Consider the following 26,012-nt stretch of genomic DNA (forward strand, 5'->3'; position numbering starts at 1 on the left):
TGGAGCACTCAAAGGGCAAATAATAAGTTTCCTAAAGTACTCCTGCACACTATAGAAACTGGAGACTAATCTGTGTTCAAATGCAAGACAAACACTGCAGACCTGCCCACAACTCTGCCGTAGCTCTGAGTCTCCTTCTCCAAACTGAGACTGGCAAGTTGCCTCTGCACGACAACTATTAGCAGAATTCAAACAATCCCAAATGAAAGATCCAAAAGGGATCCAGGGTCCTCAGTTTTTCAACTTCTATGGTTTGAATTCTGGCCAAAGCAGTGACTGCTTAGAACCCAAAGGCTGATCTGGAGTGAGGAACTGTTCCTAAGTTTCTGCTGGAGCCCCTCTATACCATATTCAGAATAAATGCATGTGCCATAACTATCATGGACCTGCACACTTCTGCAAAACTGTACCCACTTCACTAAAACCTAATTTCACCCAGAGACTGAAATTACTTAATTCAAACAGCATCCTGTTATAAATTTGCTGGGAAATATCCCCTCATTTTTTATCAGCAAGATGACAGAAATTTAAAACACAGTTTATATTTTTCAAGGCCAAGAATTTCTGGCTTTACAATAACACTATTGACGGGTAAATAAACAGAAAAGAGGAGGGTAAAAATATCATCATGCAGGATAATATTCCTTTCATAAATACTCAAATTATATATACCTAGCTAAAGACAGAGCAAGGCAAGCTCCTGAACTGAACTGCTCAGAGAAAGACTTAGATATTGTTAGCAGATAAAAGGTAAGTTCTGAAATTAATATCCTTTCATTTCTCATTCACATACTTCACATTAGTTGAGATAAGAGTAAATTACTTTAAATGCATCCCTTATTGAAAAAGTGAGGATATATTTCCATAACCTTAAAATATACAGATTCTCCATTTTGATTTCTTCCATGTTTGTTAAAGATGCATATAGTGCCAGTGTTTTTCTCCTGTATCTTGCCCTCAAGAAAAGCCTATTGTATACAAAAAAGAAGTGTAAAACAAGGACAAGGTTTGGGCCAAATCTACCTATCTTGTTTTGTCACCAACCACTTGATCCTATTTTCTCTAGGGTTACAAAGTATTTAGATGCAAATATCAAGTTAATGCATATGAACAAAACAGTACAAGCAAAAAGAAGGCAACGTATGGATAAAAACCACTACTAAAATGTGTACATGTTTCAGACCACACTTCAAGACAGCTCTCCCTCAAAAAAGCTTGAGTTTGCCAGTAAAAACAGCATCCAGGAAGCAAACAAACGCATTTATTTCAGGAGTCAAAGACCAATTCACCCTCCCTGTAGAAACTCTCATGATTGAAATGCTTTGCTAATTGATAGTGAGTATTTTTCTGGTATAGAAATATTTCATCTACAAACATGAAGTGAGCACAGCAGGCAGACTCTGACGATGTCACCCAGAAATGAGTTGACTCAGTTGGGCATCCTTTCCAACCTCACAAAACCACTCTTCATCACTGTAGTTCTAAAAGCTGTTCCAAAATTTCACTGGTTTGAAAATACATACAAGAAGACAGAAATTGCAGGGGAAGTAGGAAAGACTCTAATATTCCTATAAAGCAAGATAAATTAAAGGAAATGTTATCCTTGGACACTATTTTTTTAATAATTTCAGACAAAACCCTGTCTTTTGTGGACAATAACTTCTGATCAATTGGTTCTAATTGTTTCAAAACCAATCATTGAATTTTTTACAAACCACAGGAAGATTGCCAGTGAAATCTATGCCTCACCCTTACTAAGACTGTTTTATGAGCTGTCATATCCTGCAAATTTCATTTAAAACTGAGCTCTGCCTCTGAACTATTTAACAATTAGATGAGATGTTTTGCTACAATTTCACTGCAATTCAATTGAGATGAGAGTTCAAGTGAAAGAAAACTTCAAAATGCCACTCAATTTATACTCATCCTTATATTGCTTAAAATACCCAAGATCACTTCCAGCAGAAAATCCAATTGCTGCAAAAACTTAATGAGCCTTGACATTTCATATTCCACAGACCCAAACACGGACAGACAAACTACAGGTTGATGTTGTTTAGAATACTGCAGGGCACCAAGGGAGCACCCCAGGGTAAAAACTCCCTGCTGCTAATGGTCTGTGTTTGAGCTGAGAGCAGTGACACACATGCACAGGGCGAGAGCTCCTGAGGGCAGAGTCATGATACAAATGAAGCTTCCTCTTCAGAAGGAGCTGAATTTGCCCATGTACATGCAAATAAAGGGTAAAAAGCAAACCAGGCTGAAAGTTAGCTTGAGGAATAAAGAAGCTGACATGTGAATTTAGGATATCATCAAGACACAGAAAGGAAATAGATGCATGCAGTAGGGAGAAGGAAGGGATGCCTGGAGAGAAGGACAACCATTATTTGTCCATTGACTCACAGAATCACTTCAATGTCTCAGCTGGAAAAGACCTTAGAAATCATCAGGTCCAATCACTTATCTGACTCCATCAAGTCCACCATTAATTCATGTCCCTAAGTGCAACAACCATGACTTTAAAACACCCAGCCCTCCCAGCCACTCCCCACAGGACTCACTCTCCAGGCCCTTCACCAGCTCCGTCCCTTCTCTGGACACGCTCCAGCCCCTCAGTGTCCTTCTTGTAGTGAGGGACCCAAAACTAGACACTAAAACTGGTCTGGCCTCAGCAGTGCTGAGTACAGAGGGACAATCCCTGCCCTGGTCCTGCTGGTCACGCTATTGCTGATACAGGCCAGGATGCCATCGGCCTTTTTGGCCACCTGGACACACACAGTGGCTCACCTTCAGCTGACTGACAATCAACACCCCAGGTTTCACACCAGGGACCTTCCAGCCACTCTCCCCGAGCCTGTGGCACTGCACAGGGTTGTTGCGACCCTGTTTGCCATGACATTCACACCTCATCTGTCAGCCTAAACACAAAGAAAACCTGTGAGGCCTACCTCGGTCTGTCCTTGCTTTGAAACCATCAGTTGCAAAAACAGGTCTGCCACTAAAGCCTTGACTAGAATAGAAAGCACTTAATACTTGCATGAAACAAATAGGAACTGACTGAGTCTGCACTGACACGAGATTTAGATGAAGGCCACTAGAAATAGTGAGCAGCATTCCAGTATTTTTCCAGCATCGTCCCTCTCATTTATTATTTTTAGCTTGCTGTTCTAAGAAAAGAAGTCACAGATGCCTCTAACCTGCCTGTCTATTCACCACTTTCAATAGTCAGATTTCCTTGCAAGTTTCATGAAAATCCTCTTGACAGAGCATACCCAGAAATTACCTACACCCACTGCACTTCAGGTCCATACCCATAGACACAGACTAGCCAGGTACCCAGGCCTCCTGGAGCTCAGGATCTCTGACAGCACTGGCTGGAGAAACGCCTGCTACAAAGAAAAAGAACTAGACAACACCAAGGAAAACGTCAGAAGTATGGCAAGGAGATGCTCTTTTGTAAAGGCTGTGAAGAAACAGCCAGAACAGCAAGAGACATTGTGGTGTGGAAGGAGGGAGGGAAACATACAATTACACTGGAGCCCCATCCTGAGGGAAGCACGTTGTGTGAATTGCATTACTGATGGAATGACTTTTTACTCATTAAGAAACTTCAGAGAGTCTGTTGGTGTCTGTTCTCATTGCTTGCAGAACAGAGAGATTCATTAGGAGGGTCAGGTACCGATATGTCCACAGGAAAAGTGAGTCAGTGTACGGTGTTTGAATGTCTGCAAAGGTCACAATTAAAGTGCTCACACTCCAGCAGCAGCGGCACCACCCAGTCCAAGCCCTATCATGGACCAGCACAAGCCAGAAGCCACTACAAAGACTTTTACATAAATATATTTCCTGTTATCAGGAACCAAATTATTCCAAGGAGAAAGTGTTAGGGTTTTGTTTACAGCAACAATTGAGAGACAACAGCAAATTAACAGAATTCATATTTCTGATAATCCTTTTTGACAGAATTCATCAGCCAGCTCAGGAGTGCTGCAGTTTGTTCTGATTAGAAGGAGAAATTTACGATAGAACCAAGTATCTCATGCAATTCTGTCTGATAATTAAAAATTCAGAAAAAATAAAAACCAAGCAAATAAACTAAGAATCCTCCCAATCAATAAAACAACACAAAACAATCCCCCCTCAAAAAAAAAAAAAAAAAAAAAAACAAAAAAACCCAAACACACAGATTTGCCTTACATACAACAGAAATTAAAGTAAAAGGAGTTATTTTCTTTACTCAGAGTTCCAAACTTCTTTCTAGCTGACACTTAGTCTGGATTTTTTGGCTTTTACTCTGAACTTGAACGCCAGGGATTTTGTGACAATTTCCAATGCTTTAAATACAGCCCTCTCTTACTGCTCCAGTACCCCATCTACTTTCTCTCTCACCTGCATATCCAAGGCTTGATAAAATCATTTGCAATGAAACCTTCTGCCCACATGCACCCCGTGCCTGCTCGTGTTTGAAGTGGAAGCTGCTGTCACTCTACCATCTGCTCTGTAAAAGAGCATCTCTGTTTCATAATGGTATTCCCAGACAAAGGGCAACTTCTGCTTCCTCACTGGCAGCAACAGTTTTAGTCCAATTCAGAACAATATCTATTAGCAAAAATACAGGGCAAAAAAACACTGCTTTTTCCAACATAAAAAGAAAAAAATATCTTTAAATAAAGCCACCTGAAGAGCAACCCAAAGGGCTCTGAAGAAATTAAGGAGGAGACAGTAACATTATACACACATGTGTGGGCCTGTCCTGTTTTAAATCCTTTAAAAGGAACCATTTTGATGCTAAAGAAAACAATGAAAATTATAATGATGAAAGGCCAGCTTACAATGTCCTTGGATCAAAGGCCATCCAAGGCCACCTACCCTTGCAAGTCATTTTAAACATAAATCTCCACTCTTTATTCATTCCCCTTCAAAGCCTGACTGAAAGTACAACCCATTTGTGACAGTGTGGGAATAAATCTAAGGAAATGTTTGAATTCTGAGTGTCTGATCCTACAACTTTAGTCTTATATCAAGCAATCAATTAAGAAGGCTCTTTTTCTTTTTTCTCTCTCGCTTTTTTTTTCTTTTTTTTTTTTCTTTTTTTTTTTCGTGTCCAGGCAACACATCAACTCTTCAATGCAGTGTTGTGGAGTTTCACACCCATGACCACTACCTCTCTCTTGTTCAGGCCAACATCTCAGTTCAGCCTCAGTGGCTTTCCTCCCTTTCCTGATCATGAGCAGATATTATGGATTCCATGCTCTGTTTGTATTCTTTGGTTCTTGCCTTTAGACATTGGATTTTTTAAACTTTCTTTGAAAAATTCTGATTTCCTGTTCATTTTTAAGGTCAGACTTACAAAACATGCACAACCTACCTGTGCTTGATATAGCTTGTTAAATATTTCATTTTATTTGTGTTTTTATTAGCAGAATTCAGCCCTCTGGGGCACTTTTACAAAGGATGCTTTTGAAATGTAAATGTGATTGATTTGATATTACATCTTATATTATTCTTACTTGCAACAGTGCCTTTGGGAACAAGAGGATGGAGTTTTCTTTTTACTGATGAAAAGGTATTTTCCCTTTTCTATACACAAAGAGCCTATAAATTTCTATAAAGAAATACCTGTCTTCATATGTTCACGCTAACCAACTTTTAGCGCTTCTTCCATTTTCTGAATTGTTTTGGGTAACAAAACCAATAAATTTGGTACTCCCATGTAAGATGCGAGTTCAGATTTACACACAGTGCAGACACAGTTCCACCTTTAACAGGCTGAATAGTACAAACCTCACCAATATTATCCCAGGTGCTAATGAAAAGTACATACAGCAGTTCAGCTCAGTGGTCGAGAACGTGCTGCTGTGTTTGCAAACCCCCATTATAACTCATTCATGTAGGGAGACTCACTTGACTGTTTTAAAAAGCAGTTAAATAAAAACCAAATCCTTTATATAACACTAAGTCCTTTATAAAGAATGTATTCCAGAAGAACAGCACACTCCCATTTGAAACCCACATGTTACACTTTTCCCTGTCCCCAAGAGGGTGTAATGATCATAGATAACATATTTCACTGCAGACCTGCAATCTCCTCCTTGTTTCAAAGAAGGAATATTTGTGAGACTTCTACAACTCAAACCCCAGCTATTTAAGAGAAATACTTCTGACTGCAATAAACAATGGTAACTATTTCCAAATAGTGCTGTATTGTCTGGGGAGATATTTAAAGTAAAGCGAGTAACTAAGAAGCGATCTGCGTTTCACACGCATGGTATTAAAATACACCCACAAGAACAAAAGGCATTTGGGTAAAATTTAACCAATATTAAGGATGGAGTTTTTCCAGTGAATTGGTAAAGCTCAGAACATGTAACTAATTAGAACAGAAGGCTGCAACAGTTAGACTCTTTCAGAAAGAATAGTTAAGGTACGTTGCCATATGGTTCTGAAAACTCATTTAATGCAATCCAAATAGAAGAACATGTGCATATACCCCTGTGAGTTTCCCAAGCATTAATACTGCCTTTTAACTCAGCCATTTAGTGCAGGCACAACTGTTACTGAGCTGCATGAGTTCAGACAGTTAAGATAAAATTAAACTATGAAAAGATTACAAAAGCTGTGAAAACAGCATAAACCAAGACAAATACTCACCTATCTGTTATATAACATAGGACGTTCCCCTCTGCTGAAATAAGCTTGAAATACCAAAAAACTTTTTAACTTCAAAAGAGCAACTGTATCCTTGCACAAACTTTCACAGTAGTTAGAACAGCGTGGCCATGCAGCAGATCCTGAGGCAAAGCACTTAATCTATATAATATCTAAATTGCAAAGCTACATGCTCAAAATACAGAAAGAGCCACAGCTATAAATCACTTATAGAAAAGCCCTCACGTTTGACAGTATCAGGTGCCATCTGTCTCTATTCAAGTGTGCTCCTTGGAAAAAAAATCAAGAAGAAATTAGAGTTGAAGAAAGAAGTTGGCATGACATTCATGAATCTAACAAAGAAACTGAGTTAGAACGGACAAAATGGCATTTAAGACCTTGACCAGTGAAATATGGTTGTCATTCACTACTGTGAAACTACAAACTTTTTTACTAATAAAGCAGCAGCATTGTTAGAAGTTAGCCTTGCCTTCAACTAGGATGTTGCACTACTGATAGTGATCCAGAAATAACACCAAAAGCAGAACTTTTGCTCTTCCTCCGTCTGAAAGAGTCTGGACCTCATTAAAATCCCAAGGCTTAGTTCACCGCCTAACATATATAAACCATTCATCCTTCCATCCCAAAAAAGAAAAAAAATCATGCCCCAATGAGTAGTTTGAAAACCTTACTCTCTATTATTTGCTGTTCTGCTACAGCTATTCTTACCTACTGTGTCAAGATCTATCACTGTTATAGAATCTTTGACTGCTAGTTATTTTTACCATTGCACTTAGCATGTTTTGGGCATCAAATAATATACAAAGTAAGCCCTTTTACTGAAACCTTGCCTAAAGTAAGAATGGAAGACTATTTTTGTATTGTTCAATTCATAAAGCTATCTCATATCCATAATCCCAGACTCATCCCTTTAGGAGGGAAAATATAATCCCCTGGGAGGTTTCAGTAAAAATGGAACTGTGCTCCAGTTCTCTAACTGGTAATTTCCTCCCACAAGCTGAGGGTTGATGTGGACACCCTGCACAGGTTCTGCTGATGCCACTGCTGACAGGATAATGGCCCTGTATTCATACCTGTTCCAGTTCCTCAATCTTAATCAACTGGAGGCTGAAGACACTTGCTTAATTGTGTATATTTTACAAGCAGTCAATGCAAAATTAATTACTACCTCTTCCAGTCCTCCAAAAGACATTTTAAAGGATTTCCAGATGTATACAGTTTTTAAAAGCATCCTTCATTGATTTATGTCTTTGCCATAGATCTGTGTGCTTTCTGTACTCTTCAATCTGAGTCTGGAAAACAAGGTGCCTTTTCTGCATCCCAATGCCTAAATGCATTCATTGACATTTAATAATATGTTTTACTACTCTGGCCTTAGAGTGTGCTGTATTGCAACTGCCTGGGCATCCCATCGTTTCCCCACAGGTCAATGACACTTCTAAGGAGGGAATAAGCAAAATTCTGTTTGAGCTGATGGCATCAGTTTCTTGCTGCAATGCCTTGAATTAAACGCTGTAAATAACAGGAACAACACAAGGCAGCTCATGGCTGTGGGTGCCAGCTCCCTTCAGAAATTGCCTTATGGCCACCAGTGAGGCCACTCTTGGAACAACAGGCCACACAGAAAGTTGCACTGCCTTCGCTTTTAAGGAGACAAAAGATTTTGCAGAAGGTTAATTCAGAATGTAATGTGTCTGAGAATTTTTGAAAGCCACAGCACTTATTTTGAAGAAATTTCTGTGATACAGAATGCATGGCAAAACTGTAAAGAGCATTAGCTTAAGAATAATTTTTTTATGTCACTTCCCTGATTGGTAACATTTAGCTAGTGTGGAAAATAGTTATTTAAAAACCCATACTTTAATGTGCAAGCCAGATATCCAGATACTCTCATAATCTTCAACACTGCAGATTTTCAAGAGTAGAACTTTGCATCATTGAGCAGTCTTCCAAGAGAACAACATGAATAATATACATTAATTTATGATTTATTTATCTTTACCCTGACTGCTTTAGAGTCTATATTCTCATAGCATATTGAAATGCAGCCATCTCTGGAACAGAGAAACTGGCCTCCCAGAGCCCCAAACCAGCTCACTGTGGGAGAAAGCAGAGTAAAAAGGTGCCAGAACAAACATTATCTGAAGGAAAGGTGTCACAGAGATGTCAGTTCTATATAGAGAAATGTAAACGTCTCATCTGAAAGCCTCCAGTTCTATGGGAACAGAGGCAATGAAAGACACTTCATGAGGGCACACAAGTTAGAGCAAGGGACACACTTCTTCTAGATGGATAGTTAATAACTAGTGATCAAAGCTTTCTTCCTTGAAATCAGCAGAAGTCCTACTGCTTTCCATGCATTTTCCTTCCCATAGCTATGCTTTGATACAGGAAACCTTAAGTAAAGGTGAATAAAAAACCACTTCAATGAAGAAAATGCCTCTTTTAAAAAATAATTATTAAAAGGCCCTTCTTTGTCCTTTCACCCTTTTCCTTTTCCCCTCCAGAGAAGGCATCAAAATCTGGTTTTCATCTTCTCAGATCAGCACTGCCTGTTGTTACAACTGCACCAAAGCTGACTGATCAGTTTGGACGTTTTGGTCAGCTGCTTCCTATTAACAATCTTTGTTCTGAATAATACTCTGGACAAAACAGCTGAACATCAGCTACCTGAACACACGTGTCTAGCACCATTTTACAAGCCTTGGTGTCTGGCTGACTTTCCCAGAAGGCTGTGTCATGCCTAGATATGTTTTTTGTGTCCCAGAACATGTGAAATGGCATTAGACACCCGTATCAAAGAAGCAGAGCCCCATCATTCAGTACAGACATTCCCAAAGCAGAATCATTACATCAGTCTGATAGGAGCTGTTCCAAATTCAGCACCTGGGTCAGGACAGAGGAAGAGGAAGCTCAGAGCTTTAGGTACTTTTACATACAGTTTAACTCCACTGTTGTCTCACAGATTCCCCAAAGAGCATATGGAGCTTACACATTTAAGACTGATGCATTCTATAAATTCCCTGTACACTTGAGTTTACATATTAGTCACTGCTATTTTGTAACAGTAGATTGTTGCTGTAATATTAGCATTTCATACAGCTTCACAGTTAGGGAAGATGGAATAATCATTTGGGAATCCACAGGGGGCCAGCAAAACCAAGTAAATGTTTTGCTATTCAAATTGTGGTGTGAAGGCAGAATTTTTCATCAAAAGTACTGGTACAGATTTTTCAAAATCTCTTTAAATACCTTTCCTACAAACTCTGTCATAACACATACTAATGTTTTTTCCTGACTGCCAATCATTAAATTAATCACTGCATTACCTAATTATTTCTAAGATCTTTATGATTCTTAGAACATTATTTCTACACAATTTCCCTTCTCGTTTTGTAAATGATTGAGAGAAAATATTTTTAAACATGCATTACTTAAGAAAACAACTATGATAAGAATAACAAATTATTTCTATCTGCTGGCAGAAAAATATTACAAGCTAAAATAATTTGACTGAATCTTGAAGTGAAGTCTGGATTACAATATTCAGAATTAGGCAGAAGAAAGTGGGGTTAAAAAAGAAGGGAACACTAAATAGGTAGAAAGAAAATCAGTGAATTTCTTACTTTACTCTTCAGAAGTAAGGTCAGCAGGTCCTTGAAATTTGAATGAATGCTTACATTAAACACGAGGTTACAAAATTGTAATGTTTTTTAGGAGCAAAACTCCACTGAACTCTTCTAGAAGAAAAACATGTTAAATTGTATTTCAAAATACTTCAAAACCTCTGTTGTTTTAGACCAGAGAGACTTCTGGTGCTACTCCTTCTGCTGCAATTGATTTACTTGCACAGAAATCATTCATCTATCAGTATGGAAAACATAAATGTCAAAGCAACTATAATATATGTGTACCAATAAAGTCATCTGTTATGCCTTCTTTTCTTTTTTTTTTTAACTCAGCAAATAGAAAAGGCTTTATTAACCTTCAGTAGAACACTAAACAAGGTTTTTTAAAACAGAGGGTCCCTGGGTAACTTCCATGCAAGTGATCTTCGGAAGGGACAGTGAGCCCAAGCTGCAGACCAGTAACCAAAATCTGCCAGTGCCAGTCTGTCCTCACCAGTATCATTTAAACCTCCTTGCCTCAGCATTTTGTTGCGGGATTATAAAATAACAGAGTCATAACACTGATGATCCGCAAGGTCCACCTATTCTTGTGGCTGATGCTGTCAGTAAGTTTAGTTATAAAGTAGCTCAAAAGAGAGCATATGTCTGAAGAACCAAACATAGGCAAATGTGTTTTGGGAGAACAGATCACTCACAAAGAAGCAAAAGACACTCACTGCCTCCATGTTTTCTAGCAGTTCTCAAATCACTTTATTCAACTTACTGAACCATCTCCAATTAATTTCCCCTTAAGGTAGTATGACTAGATTAAAATAAACAAACAAATAAAAAAACCTGAAAAAATGCCACAACCGCACAGACACCTCTGCTCAAGAAAAAAATAAAAAGGGAAAAAATTAGTTAAAAAAGACCATACCCCAAATAGTGTAGCTCTGTGTGATGAGTTCATAGATGAAGTTAGAAAGCAATAAAGAAATCTCTCATCATGTACATCACAGGAATATGGCTCTGGTGAGGGCTCATCAATCATGCTCCACACCATTAGATGTTCCAGGAGCAGTCACACACTGAAAGGTGGGAAACTTGGAAAAGAAAATCAACGTGACCTCACCATTTCTGAGAGCAATGTGATGGAGAAGTGCCTGAGTGCAATGCCAAGCTGCTGCTGCTCAGGAGGGACCCCAGGGAGCTCCCAGGCTGCTCTCAGCACTGCCCTGGCTGGGCTGTGAAGTGACACCTCCTGCAAGCCCTGGGCAGCTCCCCCAGAGAAGGGATGCAGGGGTACATCCTGTGCTCAGTTTTGGTCTTGTTATCAGCTGAAAAATACAAGAGGTGAACCAAAAGATGAAGCACTCATGGGAATGCAATGCTGATGATATTTTAGAAGTGATCTAGAGCTGAGAAATTCGGGAGGAAAAAATTGAGGAAAAACTATCTGTGGTTTAAATGAGGATCCTTTATCAACATTTGGTCTCACATTTAAAAGTAAAAAAATAACAAAAATAGAAGTTATACATTTGCTGTCTAGCAAAGAAATGTACACCAAAAAAAAAATTAATACTAAAGTTCTATTTATGTTTCTATGAGTTAGGTAACTTTGTATTTTTTGTCCAAAGTGTTTACTATTAAACAGTGTGATAATCACAGTATATTCTAGGATCAGTGGTGCTTGTGGAATTCTAAGTTGGTGAGGATCTCGAATTTTTGAAGACACATACCTTTGTGTCCAATGCAACAGACAGCAAAGAGAACAAATTCATACTAAAGAGGTACAGCACAGGCCAGAAAAGTTTTATACTAATTGTCCCCCTCCTCTGCCTCCCCAAAAAAACAAACAAGAAACCCCGCCACGTTATTTTGCAGAAGATGCTGCAACTGCCTCCTGCACATCCCACCTGGGTGCTCAGCCCAAGAATCTGCACTCCCAGGGAACCTGGGGACAGAACTCTGAAACCCTGCTGCAGGCCAGGGAGGAGTGCAAGGGCATCACAGAACGTGAACTATCACAACAATAGGTAACAACAGAAAAAGGTACATTTAAATACAACTTCCCCAACTGAAAATAGATCTTTAAACATTATTTACAGAATATGTAAAAATCATATTAGGATAATCCTCTTCCAACCTAACTTAGTATTCAAAATCCACTTACTTTAGAAGTTTAAGAATCTATATCTTTTCCAGTTTTTTTCTTGCATGCTGCTTCAGGAAAGCTCTACTGGGTCCCACAAGCTCACACCAAGAGCTGACTTGATACATCACAGCCATGTATACAGGAAAATGTTCAGCATAACATGTATTTTAAATATGTATCTTTCTCCTCAAAGGACCTAGCAAGAACATTGTTTCTGCTCTGGAATATCATACACCCTGTGCAATGCATTATGGCTGTCTGGGATCAATACAATATCAGGGGGATTTTTTTTCTTTTCGTTTTCCCCGACTAAACCTCACAAATTCTAGCAGGAATAGTCTGTTATGGACCTCTCTATCGCTGACAAAGAAAACAGGTCCAAGCCACTTCACAGCTATCTCTCATCCCTCCAAAGGCTGCATTAAACACCTTCCAAATGACAAAACAAACAGGTAGAGTGAAAACAACAAAGAAAGAGAGACGTGAAAAATAGTGGCTCTTCCTTTAAAGCCATCCAGAACATGAATTTGAATTTTGCATCTAATTCCTACACATTGTGGCTTACAGAAACATTAAAAATTGATAAACAGAATGGGAAATAGCTTGAAGAACACAGAACACATCTGTTAACCAAATGGAAAGTATCTTAAAAATTAAAGAGGTTGTGGAAATTATTTGGTTTATTCTTCTGCATTGCACACAATCATTATGTGTTCTTCTCTTCTAATTGAGTCCTCTAAGCTATAAGAGATTAATAAACACAAGTGCCCAGCCATAATGTCTGTTTATACCAGTCTTTGATCAAGCCTAACTACAACAAATTGGGAAGAGTCTTTAAGTAATTATCAGCATTATTACACAAGAGCAGAAAAATACTTGCATAACATATTTCTCTTGGACCAAAGCTACCAGTAGCAGTGAGGGAGGACAATCTTAAAATGCTTTTGAAGACCTCAAAGTATATGAGAATATGAACTGACCCAAGTAAAAGAGCATGAATTGACCTGGATAAAAGAGGATACAACATGCTACCCTCACACTGAAATACACCATTTTTGAAGGTAAAGGTGTTCTTTATATAGTATTTTCCATCTATTGTGAGGAGCAGACAAGGATGGACATGAGGTCAGCAAGAAAATAAGACTGACTGAGTATCACCATAAAGGGAATATTGGAATGGAATGCCATCACTGTAAGTGGGCTGGCTGTAATTTATATTAGTGATATGCATAATGCTACTCTCCAACCCACCCAGAAAAAAAAAAAAAAAAAAAAAAAAAAACCACAACAAAACCTCAGAACCCCACATACACTGTAAACCACATTTTACTGTTTGCAGAGGCTCCATTTTGAGGTTGTCAGTACACTGAAAGAATCTACAAGATAATTAATGAGATACAGCAAACCCATAAAAAAGGTGTATTTTTCTTCTATGTCTTGTTCTACTTCATTAGCCAGCAGGAGGAAAGACTTGGAGCGTGCAACTCTGCAATTTGTCTGTTGTCTCAGAAACATACCAAACATATTTGATATGCTGGAGGGGAAAAAAAAACTCCTTGACTTCCTTATTATTAATCCACAGCTGAGAAGTCATGCAGTTTTCATGCATCTGTACCTGAACAGCCAACAAAAGTGAGAAAACTAGATGCCTACGTCCTTTGGTGATACAATCCAGTCTTGCCATTTTTTTTAAAAAAACACATATTTTTGGTTTTTAATCTAGAATCAGTACAATGAATCAGGGAAAAGACAGCCAGTGTTTTCTATAGCACATTGCCATTACACAACTAAGACAGACACTGATACTTCATAAAAGAGCAGATAGTCAATTTCACTACCCCCAGAAAGGCTCTCTTCTAGAGAGATCTATTTTTACTTCTTCAAGACCATTAAAATATGTACACAGTCAATCCTTATTCAGAGCTAAAGGCAATTTTTAAATTACCATTTATGGTGTTAATTCTTTGCTAACAAGATTTGTGATTTATATAGCATGCACAGTTTAATATAACCATAATTTGCTCTCCTGCTGCTAATTGATGAAAAAGCACTAAATACTTAAACTTTGAAGAAAAATTATGAATCATTTTCTAATGTGCTATTGTCCATTCTTGTAGACAAACTGCTCAAAATACTAAAGATGATGATCTAAAAACCAGTTCTAGGATCACCTTTAACTTCCACACCATGAATACCTCAGTTACATACCATAAACTAATTAATATAGTCTCCTTCATGGCAGTGTAAGTAACAGTAGAGGAAAATGGAAGGGCAATAAAACATAAAACCAGAATAATGTTGTTTGAACTGAATTTCCCACTTGGTTCTGTGCAATTTTGAGAAAAAAAAGTTGTATTGGTGCACAGGCATACATAATAACTATAAAACAAGCCTTATTTAAAACAAACAAACCCACTAACATTTCCTTTTAGTTAGTTTATAGAGCTTTCCAATTCCCTCAAAGCTTTTTATTTTAGCTAGCAGAAATTCTGGTGAAGGTAGCCAATGTTTGTTCCCTGACATTTCTGCCGAGAAGAAAAACAAGGATTTGCTCATCTTGCTCTCTGAATCCACAGTACATGTGTGAGAAATAATCAATAGATCTCGGCTGCTACTGCAGAATATTTCTGCAAATAATCACTGTAGCTGTAATCCTTGGGCCAACAGATGGGGGATCATCTCTGACTCTCCCCTTTCAAGAATGAAAGCTTAGGTGTCCCAAAGCCATCCACTTCCTATGTAACATTTCCAAAGCACATTTCTGGCTTGCGTGCACATCACAGCAAACTAATTTGGGCCCCTACTGTTCCAGTTTTGATGATTTTTCCCTCACACAGCTGCTGAAAATTTGTTTATTTCAAATGCTCCCAAAAAGTTGCCAAAATTGATTTTCTAACTTTCCCCAAAGCTCTTAATTGTTTTGAGGTTAAACAGCAAAAAGCATCAACCTTCAACCATCCCAACCCACTCCTCAGCCCCAATAATTAGGATGAGCCAGATCTGGGCAGCTTCCAATCACAGTAAGGTCATTTTGGCCATGCCTGGCCTCCCCTTTGGCTCTTCTGTCAGAATTCCAGAGATTATCTTTATTCATGAAAATTTTAACCAAAAAACCTCAAACCTGCAGTTTTCAAGGTTGCACACAATGGCATTTGTACAAACCAAAGCCTGCCTATGCCAGAATCCTTTGGGATGTGGGAGTGTGTAATTCATCTGACTACAAACCAAACCTGAAAATAATGTCTGCAATATTAAATGCTTGCACAGGACTAACTGACTAAGTCCAACAAATATTCTTTAGTAGGCATAAAATACTTACTTCTCTATCAAGCAAAACAAGACTAAACAAACCCCCAAAAACGAACAAAAAAAACCCCAGAATAAATAAATTACAGAGTTCCTCCTCTTTCAAATATTTGTATATCTCTGAAGAGAGTTTTTCCAGGAAATTCATATTGTGAGTTTACAGTGTACATCCATTTTTTATTGGAATTATGTATAAAAAGTTTGCTTTTAAGCTCCCTGGAATAAGCACTGTGCTGCTTGATCTTTATTTCAAGACGAAGAGGTCCTTGTCCTTAATTAGCTTCTTAAGGTTGTAAGGTTTTTAGCACCACCTCAGCTTAGATGGATAAAGCCTTAGCATAATGAGATTACTAGAAAGCTCTACTTTACAATCCTGAGTGTTACAATAATATATTTAAAACACAGTTCTTCATGTACATGTAGCAGGACAAATGCAGAATTATGAATGATATTTACACACTTTTACCTATATGCAAATTTTGCAGCTACGTCAATAAGGCTTTTTAACTAAGACATCTTTACAAAACACAGATATTTACTTAAAAAGCTGAAGTTAAAGAAAGAAGTTTTAGTGAGAGAAGACAATTCCACTTTATATCCAACCACTACTGAAGACGTTATTTAAAAGAGAGGGATATGTATCTAGAAGGGCAGAAAATCATGATACCCAGATCACTCACAGAATTCAAAAAAGGCTTTTTCACAAACAGGTTCAGGGCAAGGCAGACTCCTAGGGTTAGTCACAAGTTTCATTCTAACACAGAAGATCATGTACATGCCCTAGGGTACCAGAGAGTTTAGACAAACTTGAGTTAATGGAGACTGCTCTCCTAAGATCAAAAAGAGGAACAACAAAATTAACTTTGCTTGATTAAAACAAATTTGATCCATTTCCAGAAGAGGGAAAAAAGCTCAGCTCTGATCAATTAAGATTCTTTGAGGATACTGCCAAGATGAAAATCACAGCATAATTCAACCAATTCTTTTTTAACAGAAAAAAGAAGAATCTGAGGTGAGTTCTAAGGTGAGCAATTAATTAAGACAGGAAATTATTTTTAGAAATAATTAAATTTTACATTTCAAAACAAGCCAAAGGTTACAAAGTAAACTTTTAGTAAAAACAACATCTCTTCTGCTCCCATTTTTGCCCATGGCCACAAGCAGAGCAGGATCTATGCAGACTCAGCCCTCCCAGCGGGGCACAATGGAGTAAGGCAAGTAAGGCTGACAGTAAGGAGACACCTGAATGCAAGGAGCTTTGCACTCAGGTGAATTCCTTGGGAAACCTTGGACCTTTCTGGAGACCAGCACATACACACCATGTTCCAGCACTTCTGTGGAATTAGAATCAATATTTTCAAGTGGAATATCAGCATTATAGTTAACCAGCAAGAGCAGAAGATTTGACTTTTAAAATACTCAGTGGTCATAAATATGAGAGCACTGCAAATTTTATCAAATGCAAAAGAAAGCAGATCATGTAAGAGAAGGGCCCAGGCTAAGAGCAGTTCAATAGTGATAAGCTCCAACTACTATACTGTACAGCAAAGAAGAAGAAATTCTTGCAAAGTCTTTCCATTAACACATGATAAAGGGGAGGGAATGTATCTCCAAGATCCCAAAGTCAGTGATGGCAGATGCTGAGGAATGCTGCTGCTATCGGAACAGAGCTATGGGCTACATGGACAATTGGTCTAACCAAAGTATTCATATTCTTTTTTAAAATACAAGCTGGTGAGGCTGTTATGTGCAAAGAAGAAAGTGCTGAAGTACAAGTGAGGATGGAAAAGCACAGGCAGCTGCAGTAAGGAAAATGAGCATGAACAAAGACAACCATCACTACCACCAAAAAATTCTGAAGTTCAATCAAGTTTTCCATTCACAAATTTCCAAGGGTAATACAAGTATTCATTAGGGAGGTAACCAGTCTCTGTCCAATTCATTTTCAGGAAAAATAACTAAAAAGAGAAAAAAAAGCCAATTCAAACAGGAAAGATAATAGTTTCTCAAGCTTGTTATTTTATGATTATTCTGTTATCATTTTTTGGCATATTCATATATGAGGCAACATCTAGACATCTCTCCATTTTAAAAGTGCTTGAAGAGATGGGGAAATACAGAAACAGAAAAAAATTCACATTAGACTCCTTGGCTCCATCCTCATTTATTCTCCTGCAGTGAACTTGGTGACAGAAAGGAATTAGCTTCTTCAGATACCTGGTATCAGAAGCTAAAAATACCCAGTGTGTCCCTCTGCACACACACACAAACAACAAACAGTAATCATGACAATGGACCGGAGACCTGCCCCTAAGCATACTGATGTGAAAGGAATTTAGTTAGAAAATGTAAACTCTTCTGATCACAATGAAAAATTGCAGTGAAGTTTGACAGAGAGAACTTGAATAAAAGTAGTCACATTATCATCTGTAATGGGCAATGGCTGCCACAGGCAACAAACAGCATTTGGATTTTTCAGCACAAACCAGGAACACCTACATCAAATTCTAGAAGCATTTTCAATCCACAATTTCTGTCATATGCCAAGAAAGTGTAATAATGCATTTAGACAAAAAGCAGACTGGACAGTTGCCAAGCTGTGTGAAATGGCCAAGTCATGCTATTATGAAATCTTATAAACTAACATGCAATAGATTAATAAGGGGAAATAAAAATATAAGAAACAAGTGAGAATACTCAGGAACTCTATTATAAAGATGTACAGACACATGCAAAACTAGTGAGCAATACCACATCCAGAGATGACGTGTGGTGCAGGCTTGGAGGCCACTCATGCAGTACCTCAGAAGGTAAGAAAACAAGGAAAAAGCAAATGCTGAAGTATAAAACATGGATAAACAATACCAAGAAGTGAGGAAATCAGAAGAAGCAATACCCAAGTTAGTATAGTATGCAATAGTTAGTATAAGGGGTCATTTGCACTAACTGTGGTACAGTGAATAATTGTATCTCAGCTTCCAGACAAGCAAATAACATATTGAGGCAGGCAGGAACAGGGATCAGGGGCTTGGGAGACAGCATTTTGCATGAGTAACATTAATGCAAAGGCCTGTTTGCAGAGCAAAGACAACACTAGGTATAGAGCAAGAGACACACGTGCACAAAGTTCAAACAATTAAATGTACAACATCATGCAAATTTCCTCAGAATTATGCAGGAAAATATGTAAAGCTACTGTAAGACAAACTGAATTAAACAGCCATAAAACTGAAGGAAGTACACAGATTATAATTATATACAAAAGCAGCAAAGAATAAACTCAGAGTGAAGTTTCAGAAAGTACAGACAACACAATCAGTGCCTTCAGTTAAAACAAGTGGATGGCTGCTCCTGGCAATGCTAAAATGAGCAAAGTGTTCTTATGAGAGATGAGGCTGATGCAAAATAAAGATGCAGCCTGAATATGTCTCTTTTAACTTGATACAGCCATCAGAGGTAGCATGAAGCTTATTACCAATCATCTCACCTTGAAGTAGTATGTGACTGAAAAGAAAATCACCTAACATGAGGCCAGTGAGATGGTGCTTGAAGGATCATTCCTATAAAAGGGACAGTCAGTACCTTGTGTGTGAAGGTCACTATCACCAGAGGAAAAATACACACCTGATTGAAAAGAAATGTCTTGTAATAGTATTTGCATGTGAAAAGTTTGGTTCAAGGATGGGAAACCACTCTAGTGAAAAGACCATAAATCACCAGAGAGCTGCTAAAAAAAAAAAAAAAGTCAAGAAAAAAAGACTGAGGTATACGTAACTGACTTGCCATCCAGTACAGCTGAGATTACTCAGGCTTACATCCAGCATCTTCCCAGGATGAGGCTCTTTCCCAATAACACAAGTTCCCAAGAACACAAAGACCTTCCCTCTCTGCATACCTGAGCTATGAGGTAATGACACAAGACACAATTAGATATGGTGGTAGCTGAATCTCAGTGAGAAATTATCACTGAGACAAGAAATTCTCCAAATATTAATTCACACCTGTGTAATACAAGTAATGGATGCCCCATAGACCTCAGTCAACAAAAGATACCTGAGCCCAATGAACAAATGTAACTCACACAATGGTGTCCAGTCTAAGCACAAGGAAAGACATTAACACAAGGCAGAAAAAGCCTTCCAGATTGCTGGCTAAACGGTTAGACATTGTAAAATTACCCCAACACTGACAAACAGCAAAACCAGAAGTCAAAAATGACGAGAAGAATACAAATATATTACATTCTCTTGTTTAAGGGCATGGAGGTGTTCAAGAAACAAAGGGATGAGACACCAAGTTGACACAGTGGTGATCAGCTAAAGGCTGGACTCAGTGACCTTGAAAGTCTTTTCCAGTCTTAATGATTCTATGAATCCAGGGTTATGCTGAACATCAGCCTTAACTTCAGCTGATTATTAGGCCTAACTTCAGCCACATTTGAAGACAGTCAGCCATTCAAGGCAAATTGCAGAGCAAATCTGTTTAGCAGATGCGAACTTATTCATAAACAAATTGCAGAAGGTTGTGATATATTTCACCAAAAGAGCTATGTAAATGTATTCATAACAAACCAAGTCATAACTGAGAATGCTGAAGAGGACATAATATGCTCTTGAGATGTGACCAGATGACCACAACACAAAACGGTAAATTTTTCTAAAATATTGTTGTATCAAGAATTCTTTTTCTTTACTCCAAGGAAAGGTTCAGACATGCTTAAGAAAAAAAAAAATTGAGGTCACTAGCAGTTCAACACAAATTAAACTGTGAAAGGTTCACACCTTCAAAATCAGATAGGTTTCTGCCATTAAAGCACCATTTCTTTCACCTTTCCTTGACTTGCGTTTATTATATAAATATACGGACAAATTTTTAAAGAATAATTAAGGCAAAAGGAATGGCGCATTTTTTCAGCTTTGCCTCTTCAGATGAATCAGAAGGGTATAGGACAGGTTCCCAAGAGAGGGCGTCCCAGCAGGAGAGAATGGCTGCACTCATGGAACGCTCCAGCCAGGGTCCAGCAGGAAGGGCATTGTCAATCAGTGTGTCACCACTGCGGCTGTGCCACCACACCTGGCTCTCAGCAGGGCCCACAGGCACAGTTCCAGCCTCTGCTGCTGCTGGAGCTGGTGGTCACAGCCCACTGCTGCTACTCCCCTCTCCCTGGAGCTGCACAGAGGATGCTTTACACACCTGAGGTCCCATTTCAGTCCCTGCTGGCTCACGTGTCTTTTCCTTAAGCAGCCACAGTTTATTACTCATCAGTCAGCACAGTTATGTTCACATCTCTTACTAATTATTAAAGAATACTAATACAGAAGATTTACATGAAAATGGACTTCACTGCCTTGGATAAAAGCAGAATTAATCATGCAGAGATCTCCTCTGTGCATTTGTAAATGTGGTAGGGAAACCAGGACGTCTGGCTGTGTCCCAAGAATGTGCTCGTAGCACTAGAGCTATCTAGTGTAAAATATCACTTTTTAAGTAGTAGATTAAATAAATACTGCATCCCACAAGTGGAGAAATTTAGAGCCTTTTTTCAAAGCTCTTTTATAATATTAAAATATCATTTTTATGCAAGAAACCTTGAGTCTGGGAAGGCCAGGTAAATAAAAATAATCCCTTTGCCACGCTTCCCAAACAAACTAGTTTAGGCAGAAGCATGAGCTTAAGCAGAGTAGATTCCATTGAGTCATCCAGCTCCTGCAAGCAGCACAACTGCAAGAGATGACTAGATCTGAGAGCTTTAACATTGCAGAATGTGTAATTGCAATTATTGTGTTTCCTATCCCTTCAACATTATTGCAGTGTTGGAGGATCCACCTCCCTTTGAAGCAATTTGGTTCTTAACCAATGAAAATTGTTTCTGCAGCGCTAGAAGAAAAAAAAGTCCAACTTCAGAAGCAACGTGGAATAAGTAAGACATGGTCTTCTATTTGAAAAGGTTAAATAGCTTTTTCAAACTCTTTGGTTGCTAATTACTTCCTTGGCTGGCAGATATTTTTGGTTAAGCTGCTGGAAGAGTTGTTCTTCTTTGCAGTCAGGAAGAAAAGAATAATTCTTCGAAGACATCTCCATCTGGAGAAAGCACAGGCAAAACATTAACTTCGTCCTTGAACTCATGGTAAGGATTGAGCACAAGGGACCACTTGAGGGAGACTAATCCTAATTTCAGCTACCTGAAGGCTGAGAGTGAGACTTGTAAAATGGTAATTCCTCCTGCAGAGCAAGGCACATGTCCTTTCTGACCTCTGTATCATATACAACTGCATCTCACCCAAATAACTTCCATGAAGCTGAAAGTTATGTACTTCAACTTAGGAGTGAAATACTTAGCCTACTGTAACTACAGGACAGAAAAAGCCAAATCACCAGTGTTACACAAAGCCTTTGCAATGGCCAGGAGCTAATGAGCAAAGAAGTCCAGACAGTTCCAAAAGCCAAACCACACCTCTGCAACACAAAGATAAAACACTCCCAGAGCTCCAGCCAGGCTAAGCCAGAGGAAAAACCTGAATGATCACAGGTCTGAAAGCAAATCACTGCTGAGAGAGGCAAGGGAATTCTCTGCATCAGCTTCCTGAAGATTACACTGACCTGACCTATTTCATTCATATCCAGATGTCAGCTATGACCTGGTTTTGATGCTCCCAAGGAACTCTGATTTCACCAAAGTCAAAATACATAAGAAGTACAGGCAGAGTGCAGAACAGGAATTCATTCCTGGCAGGCAATTATCAGAAAGCGTGACGTATGAAATATAATACAATCATCACATTAATGCAGAGTTCTACATAATAAAAACTAGTTTCTTTCAGGGTTCACTGGAGGAAAGAAATAGGCCAAGGAACCTTTAATTGCACACTTCCAGTAGGTACAGATTAAAGAACATCTCACAAAAACAGAGCAAAACTATTATTTTGAGAGAAGGAGACAATTTCTCCTTAAACGCAGTGTTTAACGTAAGGCCACTGTCCCCCTGGAGCACTGTCCCATCCCTGGAGTGCAGTGAAAGCTAACTAGAGTCACTAATGGCACGTATGTGACACAATAGGTCTGTTGATAATATTACTGAACTTTTTAGCACCATTTGTTCCTGTTCAGCAGATCCTGAAGCAGCAGTGAGTGGCGGTGATCTGTTACATGTGGACAGTTCTGTTTAGAATTGGCTGCACTCTTGGTTGGTGAAAGCAAATCCATTCTCTCACTTTGCTGGGTTTATGCACACTTCTCTCCACATTGATTTTAAGGCTTCAAGGCCAGAAATACTTCTTTTATGACTTTTACTTACTTTACATGGATTCATAAACATACTCATAAAGTGCATCTAATATTAGCACATAAACACATTATCTAGCAAACTGTGAGCAACTCAGTTGAAAGGTGGGAGCTCTGAAAAATATCATACCTGTATGGCACAACTTTTCCACAGCCATGTCCCATTTAATCTTTCCATCTCTGTTTCCCTACTTTTATTCTGCCCTAAATTACCTGATTTCAACTCCCTCTCAAATCCTCCAGCTCTTTCTCCTCCTCTCTCAGATTCAACCAGAAGACCACCTGCCTAACTCATGTAGTGGGCTCACAGCCTTATACAGCCTTTCATGTTTGTGCTGCACAGTTATCACTTGATCTCTGTGAGGATCAACAGAGCCAAAAGCACCACTGTGAAGCAACTAAAATGAGAAAATGGGACACCAAAAAAATAAAGGAAAAAAAAATAAAAATAAAGAAGAAAAGGATGAGATAATAGTCCCTGTTTATATGCAAAACATTAGGCAGCTAAACTCAGCACTGTGACATAAAATAGTACTGACATCTGCACTTCCAAAACGTGTGGTCTAATCTCCACTGGAATCCCTAGTGCTTAATCTGCCAGTCACCACACATGGATTTAGTATTTACTGCCAGGTATTAACTTTCAACTGTTTCAAGCATAAAAATCCTGAGGATTGGACAATACAGCTAAGAAAATACAGTTTTTATCTACTCTTTTCACAAAGATGCCCTACCTTGTTTTAATAAATACAAAACAATCCTCCTGACTAAAAATTTAATTCTGTGCTTCATATTTAGCTAGTATGACCATAGAAATATCCCTGAACCAGAGTAAAATGTGAGGCTAAATTCTCATTAAGTACAAAACAAATCACACAGTGCCAGATTAGAACTAAATCTCCTTTACTGTAAGTGGCAGAGGACTGTGGCAGGGAAATTTCTGGGGAGGTTTTTCACCTCTGGACCACACCATCATCTGTAGTCTGGAAGAGCCTTGAATTTTACCCCCAGGGTCCCTTTCATTAATCTGGATATAGACCCTGAGTTGTAAGAAGAGATGCCATGTTCTGCAGGTTTCCACTCAAAAAGCAAAGCTTTTCCTTTCCTACCTACCGTTTTTTTCCATTTAGAAAGTGGAAGAATAAATAAAATAGATGGCTGTATAAAAGAACAAACAGGGAAAGATTATCTCTTTTAGGAAGGTCAGGAAACAGCTAATCTGAGACAAATGTAAATAATTACCTCCAGTCTCTACTTCCTACAAGTAAAATCTGAACTGCACACAGTTCAAAGGGTTTCTTTGTGTTCCTGTTACAAGTGTCATACAAATATTGGGCAGAGGCTCCATTCCTCAACTGCTCTGATGAGGAGCCAGAGATCCTGAGACTGTGCTGCTCACTGGAGCCCACCTGCCAGAAGATGAAGACAAACACTTTGGTACAAACACAGGCATCCCATGACTGCATGACTGACAGTGATAGAAATAAACTCCCAGCTCTCTCAATAGATGTGGATCTCCCAATTTCCAGGGTGATTTTCCTTCACATTATCCTGACCTATTCACGGCATATATTGAATGTGCTATATGGCCTACACTAAACTGGCATTTCAGGACAAGGGTTTTGGAACTTCTCTAGAATAGTTATCAAAGTCACTGTCATTTATGGCTACATCACTCATTAGACACTTTCTCCTTGATTGCTATTGGTCATCAAATTTCTTCTCACTTCGTTAATATTTTCAATGCAGAGATCACAAGGAACTACATGCTAGAATATGGCAGTTTCTTCACTGACTAAGGGAGTCATATATTTTATTCTAACAAATCCAAACGTCTTTTCTCCCCTCTCATTTCAATAGGTGCAACCAGACAACATACATTTTTCAGCCAATTCTTGGCAGAGCTCCTTTAAACACTACAGTCATTCTGCTTGCCAACTCATTTACCAAATACTCTCTTCTGAATTGGAATGACCCTCACTGCAGTAAATTTTAAAATGTAAATGTAGTCGGCAGGCTGCCTGTATTTGCCCAACTAAGAGCTATACATTCATGAACACTTCTGTTCAAGTAAGCAGAGGGTGCAGGAGGTGCAGGACTAGGTGTTTATTTTATTTTTATTGGCGATCGTGTTTCTGTCTGATGGAAGGCTGGAAGCTTAAATAAAAAACCTCCTTGAAGTGAAGGTCAGTACAATCAGATACTTAGAACTCGGGGTTTAATTTACCATATGAAGGTTACTGAAGGAAAGCATCAGAAACTACTTTGCACAATGTGACTAATGCAGAAAAGCCAGCATACCAATTGCAGCAACAGATTTTTGTATGGGGTACTGAAGCATTTTAAATGTCAACATAGAATCAGTTTAATTCTCCAGCATCCAAACAGTTGTAAAGAGCAACCCTGAGTAAATCTGCGTGCTAATTGTGAGGTAACACACCTCAGCATTGGCTACAGGATAACATACCTTTATTACCCCTAGAGAAAAAAGTTGGAGTGTTGGTACCGACTGAGGAAATATTTTTCTTGTGCTAGGCTGGTATCTAAAAGCAAATACATTTTTAAAATATTATGAAATACAAATCAAATCACTCTGTAAGAACTACAAGCACAAACTCAGTAAACACCATACTCAAAGGTTTCCTTCAAACACACTACGCTTTCAAATCAAATTTAAAAGTTAATTGTTTAATTCTGCTCTGAAAATACTCCAAAATCATTATCAACTGTATGCAAGCCCAATTTTCACAAACTCAAGCTAGCGCTGTACAGAACCAGTGAACTTTTGCCTGCAGTAGCAAAGATAAATAACAATGCTGTTCTTCAAGATGTCCCAGGACTTAGTTACAAATTAAATAATACATCACCTTCTTCAGGGAGAAATCACGTAGCTAGAACCCCATGAAATGTTTGATCTAGCTACAGACTAACTGCAGACAGACATCTCCACAGTGTTATTGCTATTGACAAAACTTCCACAACAGGGACACAAC

At 38.6% G+C, this 26,012-nt stretch overlaps 1 protein-coding gene across 1 annotated transcript in view; it reads right to left on the minus strand.

The window, feature by feature from the left end:
• Positions 1–26,012, minus strand: part of ST6GALNAC3 (ST6 N-acetylgalactosaminide alpha-2,6-sialyltransferase 3) — a 214,203-nt gene that overhangs the window by 147,182 nt on the left and 41,009 nt on the right. The gene's annotated exons all lie outside the window — the stretch shown is intronic.

The sequence above is a fragment of the Melospiza georgiana genome, chromosome 9 (genome assembly GCF_028018845.1).
Source record: "Melospiza georgiana isolate bMelGeo1 chromosome 9, bMelGeo1.pri, whole genome shotgun sequence".
NCBI classification, from domain to species: Eukaryota; Metazoa; Chordata; class Aves; order Passeriformes; family Passerellidae; genus Melospiza; species Melospiza georgiana.